The sequence below is a fragment of the Stegodyphus dumicola genome, chromosome 11 (assembly GCF_044657685.1).
Source record: "Stegodyphus dumicola isolate Sdum_Otavi_A_Nest chromosome 11, ASM4465768v1".
NCBI classification, from domain to species: Eukaryota; Metazoa; Arthropoda; class Arachnida; order Araneae; family Eresidae; genus Stegodyphus; species Stegodyphus dumicola.
Genome location: NC_140778.1, coordinates 127,710,237 through 127,715,064, shown reverse-complemented (window position 1 = coordinate 127,715,064; position 4,828 = coordinate 127,710,237). Strand labels below are relative to the sequence as shown.

The following is a 4,828-nucleotide window of genomic DNA, read 5'->3' as shown; positions in this document are numbered from 1 at the left end:
AAAGAGGTAATTTTGACCGCAAGGTCCAATATATGTGTTACTTGAAATATCATTTTTCCTTCAACAGTCCGTGGGACTTCTACAAGAAAAGTTGGCAATTTGACAATTTCATTGTCAATCTTTTTGGTTATCTGTCTAACCGTTTTAATTGGAATTTTTAATTGTTGGAGTTCTTCTAATATTTCTTCAGGTTTAGTATGCACTGAAAGCTTCTTTATTACTACTCTAATGGGCTTATCCCTTGGTAGGGGAAAAGTGTGATAAGGTATTTCCTTAGTATCCAAAAATTTTGTGACTGAGCGATAGTCATCGTCAGATTTGACTTTTATGTGGATGTCTCCACCTTTTTGTACGCACTCCATAGCTGTGGTAAATTTTTTAATTTCATCTCTAAGGGGCTTCCAAGACGTAACGTAAGATATTATAATCGGCGGTACACGGTTTGCAGTTTTTCTAGGGGCTATGAATTCGCTTTCTTCTGATTGGTCCATATCCTGAGGGCTTGTGTTGGGCGTTTGATTGACTTCCATGCCGTCGTCTATTCTAAGGGTAGAATATCTATCTTTTATTGTTGTAACGGATGAGTTACTGCTATCACTTAAAGTACGTTTGTGCGTTTTTTTTTGGTTTTAATCCAAGTTTCGCTCTGCTTAAGAGAGTTATTGTCTTGCACATTGACATTATTCATGTTTTGTTGGGTCAGAATCTGACCAATTCCTACAATCTCATCAATTTCCTTTGCAGATTTAATATTTTTTAATTGCCGTTTACTGAACAGTTTGGCTACCATAACCTGAAACAATTTTTCAACTTCTGGATCAACTATTTTCTGACCACTATCAATAAGATTTTTTTGGATTTGCAAACAGGTAGATATAGCATCTAATTCCTCTTCTGAACCACTTTCAATAAGATTTTCAATAACATTTTTATCATTAATTAAGTTTAAGGTCTGAATGTACTCTAAATTTGGATTCATTGCTTGCAATAGTCCAAAAAACCTACCGTCCCTAACGGAAAGGCAAGTCCATCATGAAAACACATGCAAAAATCAAAAACCAAACTCAAAAACTACTTACGCGCACGATCGATCAGGAACACTTCACAAGCGACCAGCTCGCAGTAACTCCAAAGCTCGAACGACGCGAGTGCTAGCGCGAAAGGTCGTCATCGCTACTCGTATTATAAATGTGGAACGCTTCACGATTTTGCGTGTCATCCTTGCGCATGGGGCCATGCTAATCTTCTCTGTATCGTTCCAATTTTAGTATATGCTAATCTATTCAAATTTAGTATATTCCAATTTAGTTCCAATTTTAGTATATGGGGCCATGCTAATCTTCTCTGTATCGTTCCAATTTTAGTATATGTACTGCCGAAGCGAGTACGGTGTCGACTCAGTTACTGATTGAGATCTGTACCTAGGCAGTGTTGGCCACGGGTGTTTAAATTCAATCTCCACAGGACTACAGTCATAGCTGACGATGGCTATGACTCCACAGTCATAGCTGACGATGGCTGTTTCAGGCTCGGCAGAGACCGTATGGTCTTGTCCGTTCTGTTGGTTGTGGTGGAGCTATATAGTCAGATATTCAAGGTTGTCCGGGGCAAACACCCCCATCGATGGAGTTGTAGAGTTTCAGCGAGCCTTTAAACTGCTTGAGGTTTCCAGTGGGCGCTGGAGCCTCGAAACTGCATATTCATATTCTTCCTTGGCTTTCCCTTGGGGGCGCCTAAAGCCGACATCTATATACCTTGACGTAGTGTTAGCAGGCCGTATTGGTGGCCTGGTCTGTCTGACAGTGTTTTAATTGACTTCGTTGTACTCTCCGCGGTTGGTACCCCTGTTGATGGAAGATGTTTTTATCATCCCTTCGGAACGGGGACGTAAAATATGAGTTACTGAGTATTCCTGTCGACTCAGCTTAGTCTTAGCTCGTTGACTCGACCGATAGGTTAGCGGCTTCTTGGATCGCCTCTAGGGCTTGGGGCGTTTAAATGTGTTAAGGCAGCCTGGAGCCATACCAGGTCGGAGTGCCCCTTAACACGCTGTCTTATTTGACCGATAGTTATAACCAGAGCAAAAGTTCGTCTCTGTTCTTTTTTGTCTTATTGGAAAGTGAAAATACTTGATGCCGATGCGTATCTAAGGGTAGACGCTTCGACAAATTGCTTAATACTTATTTCACGTCTACTGTTGCTATCGTAGTAATTTGTTGCAACATTTATCGTTTTTGTGATTGCTTGTTATTATTGTTTTTCTGCATAAAAATAGGTAAGTGTAGTTACATATTATGTTAAACTTAGGTTAAATTTTAATTCGGTAAAGCAACGATTTTGAACATAATTAGTCGAAAACTGTTTACCTCTCATGTTTAAACCATTGTCGTACCCTTGGACGCGTAAATTACTAATTTATTGTAATACAGAATACTAGAAACCTTTCTTCACTACTCATGTCCGTATTTTCTAAATTAAGATGCCACATACAAATTGATATCTGCTCCTGATGGTTGGCATCAGGGGTACAATCAAATAAAATAGAAAAATGATTTGCCTGTTTGACCTTATTTAAAATAATTTGCTTTATATTTTCTCCTAACAAGCTAACTGTTTTATATTGAATTTTATCTTCAAGGTAATAAAACATATTTTAGCTTGCATTTTATTAATATATACAGACATGATAGGCTCAAATTTTGTGATCATTTCAATACACTTTAAAAAACTGATATTTCTTTCGAGTAATTTGTTACTGAAACTACGGAAGGTTAAGTTTTGTTTGGCTAAAAACTGAATGGCATAGATAATACTTTCAATAATATCGCGCCAATGCTTAGTCTCTTTATTTTAATAAAATTTGAAATTCCGAATTAACAGGTTTATTCTTTTTTAGGAATCGGGTTAACTCTTTTGTTGTTTGGCAAGATTCGACAAAAGTACATCTGAAAAAGATTACATCCATTTTTGTCCTTTGAGACACTGAAATTCGAAACCAGGTTTTGGTAATATCCAGGACCATTTTCTATTAAGGCTTGAATTTGGAATGGCAATAATAGACTTAGGCGTATTTCCGGAATCATCAGGCGCAGGTAAATGCGTATCTACTGCAGAAATTGTAGATTTCAGTAGTATAACTTCTGTTTTTTCGACCGGCTGCATTGAAGTTAAAGGTAATTCCCGGGTGAAAACATTTTTTTCTTTCTGATTATTAAGTTCTTTTGGTAATTTCAACAGTAGCTGAGACTTTGTTGTACAACTAGTGCTAATAGCGTCAGCTTGGGTATTCTTTGGGTTTTTGAAAAACTGAGTAACATTAAAGATCTGGTTTAATAAGTCTTCCTCTCGCTTTCTTTTTCTTCATTACATTCTAATACTTAACCAGATTTTTCTGTTTTTCTTCCGACATATGGGGAAAAATAAAAACAGAAAACATGAAAGTAAAAATAAAAGTAAAAAATAACTATTATAAGAACTAATGCGTAAGAAACTTCTTAAAAACTCTCCGAAAGTCACTGTTTGGAGTTTATTTTACCTTACCTCTGAAAATGTTAGTATATTTCAAAACAAAGATGTCAAACTAGTTCTTTGGGAAAAACAACTTAAAAATGAAGATTTGACGCACTTTCCGACGTGCAGCATGAACAAATCAAGTTTAGATGATACTTGTTCGTATCAAAAATACGCAGAAAAAATTGCAAATTTAACAACTGAATCTGAAACGAGGTTTAATGATTTTAGTTCCCTCTAAAACAATGTTTTTTTTTTTTTTTTTTTTTGTTTTCTTCGATTTTTTCAATAAGTATTGACTCAGTACCTAGCCGTATGCAAATGGAGGTGATCGAGATTCAATGCAACTCAAATTTGAAAGCAAAATTCATTGAAGTGGGCGTGCCTGAATTTTACAAATATTTACCAGTCAGGTTTGAAAATACTCGAAAATTCACATATTAAATTATTTCCATGTTTGGTAGCACTTATCGGTGCGAGCAGTTATTTTCAGTCATGAAAGGTAATAAGTCTCCTATTAGAAACCGTATTAATGATGCTCACCTTGGGTCAGCGTTGAAAGTTATCAATGCAAACAAAATTTCTCCCGAAATAGGAAAGATAATAGCAGAGAAGAGATGTCAAGTATCAGGACGTAAACATTAAATTTTTCTTGTTCTTTTCTATATAAATATATATATATGTTTATTATTGTATTATTCGAAATAAATCTACGTTTCTATGAATATTGATTCTCTTTTTTTTTTTTTTTTTTTTTTTTTTTGCGGCCCGCCTAAAGTTAAACCTTGTTTGTTTGGCCCAAGTGTACCTATGAGTTTGACATCCCTGCTGTAGACAGAAAAGTGGGTATTCTCAATCTAAAAAATATTGGAAATGGCAAGTGATTGATAGAATATCCCTCTGAAAATGATTTAAAAAGGATACAATCTGAAATTTAAGTAAAATCACCGGAGTTAACTGCCTTTCCTTCCAGACGAAGGAATCCTACGATCTTAATAAAAAAATGTCCCTAATGAGATAAGGGATGAGTATGTTCTTGGTATTTAAAAAATCAAACTCCAGATGTTATTGCGTCTGAAAATAAATGGAATGGATCTTGAATTCGATTTACGTTAAGGAAATTTTAAAATACGAGACATTTAGTTGTTGAGGTGCATCCAAACATGCCTAGAGGTATTTTACAGGAACGTAGATTAAAAATTTCTTGGAGTATTTGTACTGTGGATGATTTTGATGCGATTAATCGATGTTTTAACTGTTTAGGATATATTCATAGTGCTGAACATTGTAAAAATCTCTGCGCTTGTTATTTCTGTGC

The 4,828-nt window shown here is 35.5% G+C and overlaps 1 non-coding gene across 1 annotated transcript; it reads right to left on the bottom strand.

The window, feature by feature from the left end:
* Positions 1–1,184: 1,184 nt before the first annotated feature.
* Positions 1,185–1,294, bottom strand: LOC146994375 (U6 spliceosomal RNA). The gene has a single exon (XR_015044316.1). It is a non-coding gene; the product is annotated as a U6 spliceosomal RNA (small nuclear RNA).
* Positions 1,295–4,828: the final 3,534 nt, after the last annotated feature.